This window comes from Heptranchias perlo, chromosome 2 (assembly GCF_035084215.1).
Source record: "Heptranchias perlo isolate sHepPer1 chromosome 2, sHepPer1.hap1, whole genome shotgun sequence".
Classification (NCBI taxonomy): Eukaryota; Metazoa; Chordata; class Chondrichthyes; order Hexanchiformes; family Hexanchidae; genus Heptranchias; species Heptranchias perlo.
Genome location: NC_090326.1, coordinates 84,924,343 through 84,938,478, shown reverse-complemented (window position 1 = coordinate 84,938,478; position 14,136 = coordinate 84,924,343).

The window sequence follows — 14,136 nt, the reverse complement described above, 5'->3', positions numbered from 1 at the left end:
AATATTGAATACCCCTGGATGTTCAGTTCCCATCCTTGGTCACCCTGCAGCCATGTCTCCATAATCGCAACCGTTAAAATCTATCTGCGCTGTTAATTCATCTAGCTTATTGCAAATGCTCCGCGCATTAAGACACAATGCCTTTAGACTTGTCTTTTTAAGATTGCTAGTCATCTTAGTTTTATTTTGCACTATGGCCTTATTTGTTTTTCGCCCTTTGTGCCCTATATGTGGCCACTTACCTTTAAGTGGCTGTATCCCTTTAATTTTAAGTAACAGCCCATTATGGGCTGCATGCTCTGGATTCAGCAGTCCTGTTCTCGGACCACTTCTGTTCACTGTGTACACCAATGATTTGAATATAGGGCTAGAGCGAGTGGTATCCAAATCTGTAGATGATATTAAAATAGGAGGCATAGTAAATAATTCTGAGGACCAAAGGAAGTTGCATGCGAATATTGATAAGATGGTAGAATGGGCAAAAAAGTGGCAGATGGAATTTAATGTCAGTAAGTGTGAGGTGGTACATTTTGGTTAAAAGTACTAAAAGTAATAATTGTGCTTTGAATGAGGGCAGGCTGGATGGTGTGGAAGAGCAGAGGGATTTAAGGGTTCAGGTTCAGAAGACATTAAAGCAGCAGCTCCAGTGGATAAAGTCATAAAAATGCTACAGGAATATTGGGTTTTATGGCAAGAGGTATAGGATATAAATGTTAAGAGGTTAGAACTGAGGAGATTACAGGGTGATTTGATAGAGGTATTTAAAATTATGAAGGGATGGGACAGAGTAAATGGAAACAGACTATTTTCAGTGGTTGAGAGGTTTAGAATGAGGGAACATAGATATAAAATTAAATGTAAGAGATTTAGGACAGAGAGCAGGAGAAATCTCTTTTACACAGAAGATTGTGAGTCTGTGAAATGCATTTTCAAAGGTAGTGATTGAAGCTGTGACTATGTCGATATTTAAGAATAGGTTAGATAGGTGGTTGAAGGAAAGGGTTATTAAAGAGATATGGAATAGGGCAGGCACATGGGCTCATGACTATTGCTTGTATGGAGGATAAATACCAACACTGACTGGTTGGGCCAAATGACCTGTTTCCTTGTTGTAATTTCTATATAATTCTGTGTAATGAGGAGCATAAGAATACAAGAGTTAGAAAAGGCCATTCAGTGCTTTCAGATCACACTATCATCCGTGTCCTGTTTCAAACCCTATAGTGATCATTTTCATCTTTTTTCCAATGTTTCTCAGCTTCTTCCTGAATATGAAATTATTCAAAACACTGCAAACATCTGGCATTTTACTTAATCTATTACATAATTGGTATTGCAACTCCACAGTTTGAGAAACAATATACTGTCAATAAACTCTTAGAAACTCTTCATTTTCATATTTTTGTGTTCCAAATAATAATACATTTGCACAAGATATGAACTTAAGTCTGGCGGAAACAGATGATTCATTGGAACTTGGAGATTTAGTGGTGTAACCAGATTATGAAATGATGGACACAGCTTTTCATCTCTCAATTGGAAACCAGCCTAAGGAGGAGTGATGAAGTCACTTCCAACAGATTGTTATTAATGGTCAGGAATGGAATGGAATGAGTTCAGAGAGTTTTATACCAGTCCCCAGTAGACACGAATACACAGCACTAAAACTGCTCTGAAATGGTTGAAAAGTTTGCTGGCAGAGGATGATCTTCTGAGATTGGGGTTTAGGTTACAGCTTGTATTTTTCAGTTATATATGTTACGTATAAACTTTCAAATGGAGTGCTCAGTTTTTTATGTTGTTGATGTATCAAATATAGATTATAAGAGCACGTATCAAAATAGCAATACAATGTATCTATTATTATATTTTTTATTGCTTATTTGAATTAAAATGACATGTATCCTGATAATTGTATTGTCTTTTTTAAGTTCATAAATATCCCACCAAAAGATACATAAAGATAACAAAAATAAAACAAACATATATCTCTCAAATAAAAATATGTTTTATATGTGGACTATGTGCGCTGTCATTAGGAGCTGTCATTCAAATCAGTCTCAAGGTTGCAGTGGAATCCTGCAAACTTCTCTCCAGGGTTTTGCTGGAACTCTGCCTCTTCTCCATTCAGGGACTTGATGATCTTTCCATCTCTCCTGACTACATTACAAAACTTATCCATTCCTACTCAGGCAGGATTTCTGGTGCCATGTGATAATTCTGTTAACTACTGATATAGCAGAAAGGTTCAGACAGGTCAGGATGTCAGGAGTTGAGATGTTTCCTCAAATATAGCCTACAAAAGCTTCCTTCACCCCGCCATTGGCAGCTGCGCCTTTAACCATCTAGGCCCTAAGCTCTGGAATTCCTCCCTAAACCTCTCCACCTCTCCACTTCTCTCTCCTCCTTTAAGACTCTGAGTAAAATTCTATTACAAATTCTCAAGGGTAAAAACCACTGCTTCACCAGCTCAATTGTTTTAAGTTACAATCATAGCACTATCCAATTCAACTATTGCATACATTAAGAAGCATATCAGCTGGTAAATTATCATCAAATATAACATGAGCAATAGCACAGACCAGTATTATATTGCTATTGTCGTTCAGATTGATCATCATAAGCAGCAGATCACACTTCGTCCTAGCCATTCCATTATAACCTGAGGATCTACACAAAGCATGCATGTCCAAAAGTGGCATGAGTAAAAAAATATATACTTATTTTTATTGAGATAACCAGGAGTAGGCCCAAACCCCATAGTGCAACACATCATTAAGATTTAAAAGATAGGAGAGAAGGTGAAATAAGTCAAAAAGTAGTGATTAAGTGATGCCAAAATTGAGTTTCAAAAGTCTGTATATTATAGGAAGAAGGGAAGAAGGGAGGTACACAAGTCGTACAGTTTTGAGGTTCTGGACAAAAATTAGTTAGAATTGGGCATGGTGCAATAGTTTCAATACACTAATGATGTAGAATGGAGGAAGTATCTGCAGTTTAGAAGGAACAATGATATCAACAAAATAGAAAGGTTATTATGGAGAGAGAAGTTGGAGGCTTGAGGTGAGAGAAGGAAAATCTAACAGACAACAGTTCTATCCAGGAAAGTAGCACTACACTAAAAATATCTATGTCCATAATCTAGAATGTAAATACCTTTGACCAAGTGATAAAAGTTGCAATACAATGCTAAGGTGCAGGTAACTTCACAGGTTGATTGAGGTTTGGTTGTTGTGGAATAACATCTTAATTCATCCATTGAATTATATCTTTGGAATCCATTCCACAGTACTACTTAAAATATCTTTGTAGCACTCGTGATGCTTTTGCAACTATACCACTATCTTGAACTCACATTCACTTACCTATATCACTGCTCACTCAGCTCATTCACTCCTCCAACATCAAAACTCAGTGATGAGATTAGAAAAGATGTGAATCTGAATGCCAAAACTTGTAATAAAAATAGAAGATGTAGACTTGAGCGGTGAAACTCACTGATGGCAAAAGAAGAGGTAGACCCATACAACAAAACCTGGTTGTCGCAAAAGAAATATATACAAAATGGAAGGTTATACAGCAAATATGTTACATAAAGCCCTGCTGCCTAGGAGTGTGTGTTGCAGCTCTAATCCAACATCTGTGTTTTAATGACTCATAAACCACTTAAAATTCATTCTTGTTTTTATTGGAGAAATAAATACTGATTGGACAAAATGTAAGCAGGCTATAAACCTTGAATTGTGAGCCAGAAGTAGAGGGCATAGGTGCAAAATTAGTAAGTCTGAAGCAAAACTAAAGATTAGAAGACGTTCTTCCCCAAAGACATCAAATTCCTCTATCAGTATTTAACATAAGCATTACCTAAAGTGTTGATGGCTCTATTAAAATAGTGAAGAGAGAAATTTGATATAATTGTGCTCATATGATAACATCATACAATAATTTTCAGTTTTATGTCTCTTACAAGCGTCAGTGTAAAACAATCGTTATTATACTCTGGTATAGCACATCTATAGGGTGGTGGGTTGGTCCCTCACTGAACCAGACTATTGAAAAGTATGATCTATGCTCTCTGTAAAATAATACACAGGCACCAAAATTCCTGTCAGGACATTCAACCACCTAAAAGGCAAAAGGTCCACTTGTTTAGTTAAGCATCAAGCTAAAAGAAAAGCTTACACAAATGCAAGGAAAAGTGAGAGCCATAAAAAGGAACATAGAATCATATAAAGGTTACAGCACAGAAGCAGGCCATTCGGCCCATCGAGTCCATGCCGGCTCTATGCAAGAGCAATCCAGCTAGTCCCATTCCCCTGCCCTATCCCCGTAGCCCTGCAATTTTTTTCCTTTCAAGTACTTATCCAGTTCCCTTTGAAAGCCACGATTGAATCTGCCTCCACCATCCCCTCTAGCAGTGCATTCCAGATCCTAACCACTCACCGTGTAAAAAAGTTTTTCCTCATGTCACCTTTGGTTCTTTTGACAATCACCTTAAATCTATGTCCTCTGGCTCTTGACCCTTCTGCCAATGGGAACAGTTTCTCTCTATCTATTCTGTCTAGACCCTTCATGATTTTAAATACTTCTACCAAATCTCCTCTCAACCTTCTCTGTTCCAAGGAGAACAACCCCAGCTTCTCAATTTAGTTCGAAGATAATAACAATAAATCACTTGAGATGACATGGATAGAAAAACAAAATGACACAAAGAACGTAATGAGGTGTAAAAAGGAGAAAAAATGTGCAAGGGATATCAACGCTAACAGTAAATGTTTTTATAAATGTATTAAGAAAAAGAGAGTGGTAAAGGGGATGGTGGGCCATTGAAGACAGATGAAGGCGAGATTGTAATGGACAATAAGGAAATTGCAGGCTTGTTAAATTAATGCTTTGTATCTGTTTTCACAGTGGAGGAAAAGGACAAAATAGCAGTGGTACAAGGCAACCTAAAAATAAGACAAGGGAAGGAACATAGTGGATTTAATATAAGTTTCAAAAAATTGGTAATGGAGAAAATAATGGGACTTAAGATAAACAAATCTCCAGGACCTGATGGTTTTCACCCTAGGATATTAAAAGAAATAGATGAGAAAATTACAGATGCATTAGTCATAATTTTCCAAAGCTCTCTAGATTCAGGAATTGTGCCTTTGGATTAATTAAGAAGGGAAGGAGGGAGAAACCAGGTAACTACAGGCCTGTCAGTTTTACATCAATTGTGGGGAAGCTACTGGAATTTATCATTAGGGACAGAGTAATTGAGCACTTGTACAGGTATGAGCTGATCAAAGAGAGGCAGCATGAATTTGTGAAGCGTAGGTCATTAACAGCCACACAAAGTACAGTGCACTGTACACCTGTTCATATGTTCCCATATTCCCACTCATGCTTTGTTCTAGACCGGAATTTTAGGCTCACAATCTCCAATTCAGAAGTGTATAACTCCTTCACTGACACACTCAGAAACTCACAATGTAGCACCTAATGGGTGCGGACATGCAGTCATGTTTAGGACCGCTTTGGTTTACTGAATATTTAAAAGAATTGAACTCAATTTGTTATTTGAACTGAATCTATTGAATGTCATTTCTTGGATGTTTACAACTGAGAAATCTTTATTACATAATAAAGATAAAGCAAATAGTGCCAGTGTGAAGACCAATCATTCACGTCACTAATGTGTAGCTCTAAAGTGTGATGGAACCAGTAGATGTCTATTTGTAAAATAGTGCAGGACTGCAAGAATGCAAGATGGTTAGAATATAAAGGTGCACCAGGATAGCAAACAAGGCACATCACTTCGGCACCAGGTCACATCTGTAACATCCAATTGAAGAAGTGAATCTGGGGAGAGCAATGAAACTCAGTGAAGCAATGCAATAGCTTCATGGTTCGTTAATCCACAGGAAACAGCTTCTGGCCCTTCCTTTAGTGTATATTTTTCTTTCTTTAGCAAAGGAGTGTAACCATGCTTCAACAAACATTTTGTTACCATAAGTTCTATGAGTATTGGTTGCATTGTAAGATTATTTTGTAGATCATATTACTTATATTTATAGAGGATACTCAATGGTAAATAGTTGGATTTGGAGTTTTTTCCATAGGTGACAGTAATCGTTTAACTCTTATTGCCTTTTGTCTATGTACAGAACATGGGGTCAATATTAACAACCACAGTGCAGTTGGGAGCCTGATTTAAATTTAACGGCTGTTGGTCGGGTTTTCCAGGGCTCGGGAAACCTGGCAGCTGAATGGAAACGGGAGCAGCTGGCTGCAGAAGTGCTTTTTTAGAGCACTCCTTGTGAGCCAGAAGGAGCAGGACTGCTCCCCCCGGCCCCTCAAGCAAATCTTCGGCCAACTGCGGCCTCTCCTCGCTGCCGCGATTGGCCCTCCCAACCCGTGATCTTTCCCGCTTTCCGGGGACCGTCCTCAATGGGCCCTGGCCTGTGGCCTCCTGCCTCTGACTTTCCCACCTGGCAGCCGGCCAACCTGTCAATCTGGCCTGTTGCTGGGCAAGAAACGGAATAAAAAAATGATAACGAGGTCCTATGGTTAAATTCGGCAGGACCTCCATGCCCCCGGGATTTCCAGGTTTCCCCCCTGCAACCACAATCCCCCACTCCCTCCCCGCCAATGTGTGAAATAAATATCATATTGAATGAATTACAATTTAGTATTCTGTTTATAAATAGCGGAGAGGGTTGATGAGGGTAGTGCCCTTGATGAGTATATGGACTTTTAAAGAACCACATAATAGACTTGTTAGCAAAATTGAAGCCCACAGGATTAAAGGGGCAGTAGTTGTGTGGATATGAAATTGGCTAAGTGCCAGAAAGCAAAGATTAGAGGTGAACAGTTGTTTTTCGGACTAGAGGGAAATATTCAGTGGTGTCCCCCAGGGGTCAGTATTAGGACCACTGCTCTTTTTGATATATATTAATGACCTGGACTTGGGTATAGAGGGCATAATTTCAAGGTTTGCTTATGACACAAAACTCAGATATTTAGTAAACAGTGAGGAGGATAGTAACAGACTTCAGGAGGACATAGACAGACTTATGAAATGGGCAGACACATGGCAGATGAAATTTAGTGCAGAGAAGTGTGAAGTGATTAATTTTGGTAGGAAGAATGAGGAAAGTCAATATGAACTAAAGGGTACAATTTTAAGGAATAGAGAGACCTGGGGGTTTACGTCCACAGGTCTTTGCAGGTGAGTTGAGATGGCTGTTAAAAAGTCATATGAGATCCTTGGCTTTATAAATAGGGATATAGAGTACAAAAGCAATGCTAAACCTTTATATAAAAAAAATGGTTAGGCCCCAGTTGGAGTATTGTACCCAATTCTGGGCACCACATTTTAGGAAAGATGTCATGGACTTAGAGAGGGTGCAGGTGAAATTTACTAGAAAGGTTCCAAGGATGAAAGACTTCAGTTATGTGGAGAGACTGGAGATACTGAGGTTGTTCTCCTTAGAGTGAGAAGGTTAAGAAGAGATTTGATAGAAGTGTTCAAATTCAAGAAGGGTTTTGATTGAATAAGTAAGGAAAAACTGTTTCCTGTGGCAGAAGGGTTGGTAACCAAAGGACACAGATTTAAGATAATTGGCAAAAGATCCAGAGGCGACGTGAGGGAAACATTTTTTACACAGTGAGTTGACATGGTTGGAATGCACTGCCTGAAAGGGTGGTGGAAGCAGATTCAATACTAACTTTCAAATGGGAATTGGATAAATACTTGAAGTGGAAACATTTGCAGGGCTATGGGGAAAGAGCAGGGGAATAAGACTAATTGAAAAATTCTTTCAAAGAGTCAGTACAGACACGATGGGCCGAATGGCCTCCTTCTGTGCTGTATCATTCTATGATTCCACCACAATATTGTTTGTAAATATATTAAAATCAATTTAATGTTGGTTTACTCATATTTTAATTGGGAAGTTGAATGTTTTTGACACTTTTTATGAGGTGACATTCTACACATTTTGACAGTACTATTCTTCAGCCTTACACAGAAAATCTTTCTCAAGACCTCAAAACTCCTTACCTCCCAAATATTTCCTTAGTCCATAAGTCCATAAGAGATAGGAGCAGGAGTAGGCCATTTGGCCGCTCGAGCCTGCTCCACCATTCAATGAGATCATGGTTAAATTGGTATGGATTGCACCATTTTGCAGACATAAAATGGGTGCAATGATGACAAATTTAGTAGTGGGACAGCCTGCTCCCAATCTGTGCATGCTTTCGAGCCTCTGCTAAATTTGTCGGGCCCATTTTTTAGGTGTCCCGGCGGCAACCTTAAAACAAGCTCATTACATATGTTAATATTGGGCCTAATGCCTGTTTAAAGACCCTCCTGGGTTTCCAATGGGTGGAGGAGGTGCCAGGCATGCTTCGCTCAGGATTCTTCAATAGCCACAGAGGCTTAAACAGTGGACGTCACCAACAGGTAAGTCTTTGCTGCAGAGCTAGGAGGAGCCTAGCCTTGCTCCACCCCTTCCCCTCCCAGGACTTACCTTCAGGTCGCTGCTGGAGAGGCAAGTGTCCCTATATTCATTTTGTTCAAATGGGTAAGCTGCCTTGGAGGCGTAATAGGAGCTGGCAGCTCATCCAATTAATATTAATGAGGCCCAAGGCGCAATTTGGAACCAGCCTTGGGCCTCCCGGTTCAGGTGAACGTTGCAGCCGCATCACCACCTTCGCACTCGAAATCGGATGCCGACAAATTTCTACCCCTATTTCTTTCAACACAGTTTTTGAGGATATGCTTGTTTGTATAATTATAGTGAATGAACAGGTACCAAAATTCAAAGCATAACTTAGCAGTGTCAGTCTCAGTTCAGTGGTAGCACTCTTGCCTCTGAGTCAGAAGGTTGTGGTATTAAACCCCACTCCAGATACTGGAGCACCTAATCTACCTTGGCACTTCAGTGCAGCACTGAAAGACTGCTGCATTGTCAGAGATGCTGTCTTTCAGATGAGACGTTAAATCAAGGCCCCATCCACTATCTTGGGTAGACATAAAAGATTGCATGGCAAGAAAGAGCAACGGAGTTCTTCCGGTGTCCTGCCCAACATTTATCCCTCAACCAACATCACTAAAACTGTTAATCTGGTCATTTATCTCATCGCTGTTTATAGGACCTTGCTGTTGGCTGCTGAGTTTGCATTACAACAATGATTTACATTTCGCAAAGACTTTGTTGGCTTGAAGTGCTTTGCGGTGTCCTGAGGCCATGAAAGGTGCTAAATTAATACAAGTTCTTTAGTACAATAAAGGATAAAATTGGTCAACAATGACACTGTCCTTAAAAAAACTGAATTTATATAATAAATTAAACTCCAAAAATAACTTTAAAATACATTTTAAAAGCTATGGTAGAGTAGATGCATTAATCCTTAGTCATCAACATGGCAGCAACATCAAACTCCTCCCCCTATTGAGACAGTACAGCTTAGTTTGTTTTTTTTTAAATACAGTTTTTGGATGGAACAGGAAGTGATACAAAATTAATTTCCCTGGCACATGTGTGGAGGAGGAAATCAAAACGTAACCGTTGTGTTCACAAATACCCAAGGGAGACATTCCAGTCACACACACAGCTTTCCTTAGTTCAGCAAAACAAAACTAGTCCAGTGAAGTCTTATGGCAATGATCCAGCACTTGTCCACTTTTTATGATAGTACAGTTATCCCTTCATTCTGAGAAAAAGGAGACTGAGTGTGAAGTGAGTTTCCAAACCATTCCTTCACCTCTGGAACCCTCATTCAAATCCAGACTGATGGGATGAAAATCTCTTACCTCCATGGGTTGTAAGAATCTTGAGTTAGATTTTGGGCAGTATCAACTTAGTTGCTGGAAGGTGAGTGTCACTCAAAGATCTCATAAGGTTGTGAAAAATTGAAAAACTTAACTTCGAAGGGGGTGGACGATTGATCTGATCACTATATATAAAGCAAAATTGTAAATGCATTCAAGAAGAACAAAACTTACAAATTTGGTACACAAGGCAAACAAAAAGTGGTTCTGCTGAGAGAGTATGAGCAGCTAGGGACTAAATTAAAAAGCAGAACCACAAAGGTAATAATCTTTGGGTTATTACCTGAGCCACGAGCAAATTGGCATTGGATAAATAAGATCAGGGAGAAGAATGCTTGATCAAAGATTGGTATGAGAAAAGTGGGTTTCAATTCATGGGGCACTGGCACCAGTACTGGGGAAAGAGAGAGCTGTTCTGTTAAGACAGGCTTCACCTGAACCACACTGGGGCCAGTGTTCTGGCAAATTGAATAACTAGGGGTGTAGATAGGGCTTTAAACTAAATGGAGGGGGGGAGGGTTCAGGCGGGGGGAAATTTAGAGGAAGTAGTACAGGGAAGAGATGGGGTAATGATAACCACAATATGACAAGAAGGGACAGAGCGAATAAATGTAAGAGTGCACCAGCAAATGGGGTCAGAGTAGGAAAAAACGGTAAAAAGACAAAATTAAAGGTTCTTTATCTGAAGGATGAAATTAGTACGATAGTGAGAAATGATCTTGGCTCAGAAGATCAAGATGTCAAATCAATTTGGGTGGAGGTAAGAAATAGCAAGGGTAAGAAATCACTGGTGAGAATAGACTATAGGCACCCTAACAGTAGCTACACTGTAGGGCAAAATATAAATCAAGAAATAATGGGGGTTTGTAAAAAAGGTAATGAAATAATCATGGGTGATTTTAACTTTCATATAGATTGAAGAAATCAAATTGGCAAAAGTAGCCATGAAGCTGAGTTCATAGAGTGTATTCAGGACTATTTCTTAGAACAATACATTGTGAAACCAACCAGGGAAAAGGCCATTTTAGGTCTGGTAATAGGTAATGAGACAGGATTAATTAATGACCTCAAAGTAAAGGATCCCTTAGGAAACAGTGATCATAACATGATAGAATTTCACATCCAGTTTGAGAGTGAGGATCTTGGATCTGAAACTACTGAATTAAACCTAAATGAGGACAATTACAATGGCATGAGGACAGACTTGGCTAAAGTGGACTGCGAAAACAGATTAGAAGGTGTGACGGTGGATAAGCAGTGGCAGACATTTAAAAAGATATTTTATGACTCTCAACAAAAATATATCCCAGTAAGGAGGAAAGACTCCATGAGAAGGGTATACCAACCATGGCTAACTCAGGAAGTTAAGGATGGCATCAAGTTAAAAGGAAAGGCATACAACGTGGCAAAAATTAGTGGTAAGCCCGAAGATTGGGAAAACTTTAGAAACCAGCAAAGGAGGACTAAAAAAATAATAAGAGGGAGAAAATAGGTTATGAGAGTAAACTAGCAAGAAATATAAAAACTGACAGTAAGAGCTTTTACAAGTATATAAAAAGGAAGAGAGTAGCTAAAGTATAGGTCCCTTAGAGGATGAGACTGGGGAAATAATGATGGAAAACAAGGAAATGGCAGAGGGATTGAACAAATATTTTGTATCTGTCTTCACGGTAGAAGACACTAAAAGCATACCAATAATTGTAGAAAATCAAGAAAAAAATACTAGGCAAACTAAGGGGTCTGCAGGCTGACAAGTCCCCAGGACCTGCTGGTTTGCATCCGAGGATCTTAAAAGAAGTGGCTACAGAGATAGTGGATGCATTGGTTGTAATCTTCCAAAATTCACTAGATTCTGGAAAGGTCCCAGTGGATTGGAAAACTGCAAATGTAACACCCCTATTCAAGAAAGGAGGGAGACAGAAAGCAGGTAACTATAGACCACTTAGTCTAACATCTATCATTGGGAAAATGCTAGAATCAATTATTAAGGAAGTAGTATCAGGACATTTAGAGACTTTCCTGCAATTCACAATCTATATCAATGATTTGGATGAGGGGACCAATATTTCCAAGTTTGCTGATGACACAAAACTAGGTGGGAATGTGAGTTGTGAGGTGGATGCAAAGAGGCTTCAAGGGGATATAGACAGGCTAAGTGCATCAGCAAGAACATGGCAGATGGAATATAATGAGGAAAAATGTGAAGTTATCCACCTTGGCAGGAAAAACAGAAATTCAGAGTATTTTTTAAATGTTGATGTTCAAAGGGACCTGGGTGTCCTTGTACATGAGTCACTGGAAGCTAACATGCAGGTGCAGCAAGCAATTAGGAAGACAAATGGTATGTTGGTCTTTATTACAAGAGGATTTGAGTACAGGAGTAACGATGTCTTATTGCAATTATATAGGACTTGGTGAGACCGCACTTGAATTAATGTGTACAATTTTGGTCTCCTTAACTAAGAAAGGATATACTTGCCATCGAGGGAGTGCAACGAAGGTTCACCAGACTGATCCCTGGGATGGCAGGATTGTCATATGAGGAGAGATTGAGTAGACTAGGCCTGTATTCTCTAGCTTTTAGAAGAATGAGAGGTGATCTCATTGAAACATACAAAATTCTTACAGGGCTTGACAGGGTACATGCAAGAAGGATGTTTCCCCTGGCTGGGAATCTAGAAGCAGGGGTCACAGTCTCAGAATAAAGGGCAAGCCAAGGGAACTTTCTATCCCAGAGGGCTGTGGAGGCTCAGTCATTGAGTACCTTCAAAACATAGATTGATAGATTTCTAGATATTAAAGGCATCGAGGGATATGGAGATGGTGCAGAAAAATGGCATTGAGGTAGAAGATCAGCCGTGATCTTGCTGAATGTTGGAGCAGGCCGGATGGTCTACTCCTGCTCCTATTTCTTATGTTTTTATGTTCAAAATAAAATCAAGGAGAGTCAACATAGTTTTATGAAAGGGAAATCATGTCTGACAAATTTATTGGAGTTCTTTGAGGAAGTAACGAGCAGGGTGGATAAAGGGGAACCAGTAGATGTAGTGTATTTGAATTTCCAAAAGGCATTTGATAAGGTGCCACATAAAAGGTTACTGCACAAGGTAAGAGCTCATGGTGTTGGGGGTAATATACTGGCATAGATAGAGGATTGGCTAACTAACAGAAAACGGAGAGTCGGGATAAAGGAGTCATTTTCAGGATGGCAATCTGTAACTAGTGGGGTGCCGCAGGCTCAGTGCTGGGGCCTCAACTATTTACAATATATATCAATGACTTGGATGAAGGAAGCGAGTGTACTGTGGCCAAATTTACTGATGATACAAAGATAGGTGGAAAAGTAAGTTGTGAGGAGAACACAAAGTGTTTGCAAAGGGATATAGATAGGTTAAGCGAGTGGGCAAAAATTTGGCAGATGGAGTATAATGTGGGAAAATGTGACGTCATCCACTTTGGTGGGAAGAATAAAAAAGCAAAATATTATATAAATGGAGAAAGACTACAGAATGCTGCGGTACAGAGGGATTTGGGTGTCCTCATGCATGAAACACAAAAAGTTAGCATATAGGTGCAGCAGGTAATTGGGAAGGCAAATGGAATATTGGCCTTTATTTCAAGGGGATGGAGTATAAAAGCAGGGAAGTCTTGCTACAACTGTACAGGGTGCTGGTGAGACCACACCGAGAGTACTGCGTACAGATTTGGCTCCCTTCTTTAAGGAAGGATATACTTGCATTGGAGGCAGTTCAGAGAAGGTTCACTAGGTTCATTCCGACTATGGAAGGGTTTTCTTATGAGGAAAGATTGAGCAGGTTGGGCCTATACTCACTAGAGTTTAGAAGAATGAGAGGAGATCTTATTGAAACATATAAGATTCTGAGGAGGCTTGACAGGGTATATGCTGAGAGGATGTTACCCCTCATGGGGGAATCTAGAACTAGGGGGCATAGTCTCAGAATAAGGGGTCGCCTATTTAAGATGGAGATGAGGAGAAATTTCTTCTCTCAGAGGGTTGTGACCTTTGGAATTCTTTGTCCCAAAAAGCGGTGGAGGCTGAGTCATTGAATATATTCAAGGCTGAGTTAGACAAATTTTTGCTCAGCAAGGGAGTCAAAGGATATGGGGAACAGGTGGGAAAGTGGAGTTGAGGCCATAATCAGATCAGCCATGATCTCATTGAATGGCGGAGCAGGCTCGAAGGGCCAAATGGCCTACTCCTGCTCCTATCTCTTATGTTCTTATGTTCCTGGTTGGTGTGCCTTTCTGACTTTGGGGTGAAAGCACATGTTTGAGGAAGAGTAAAGGGAGCT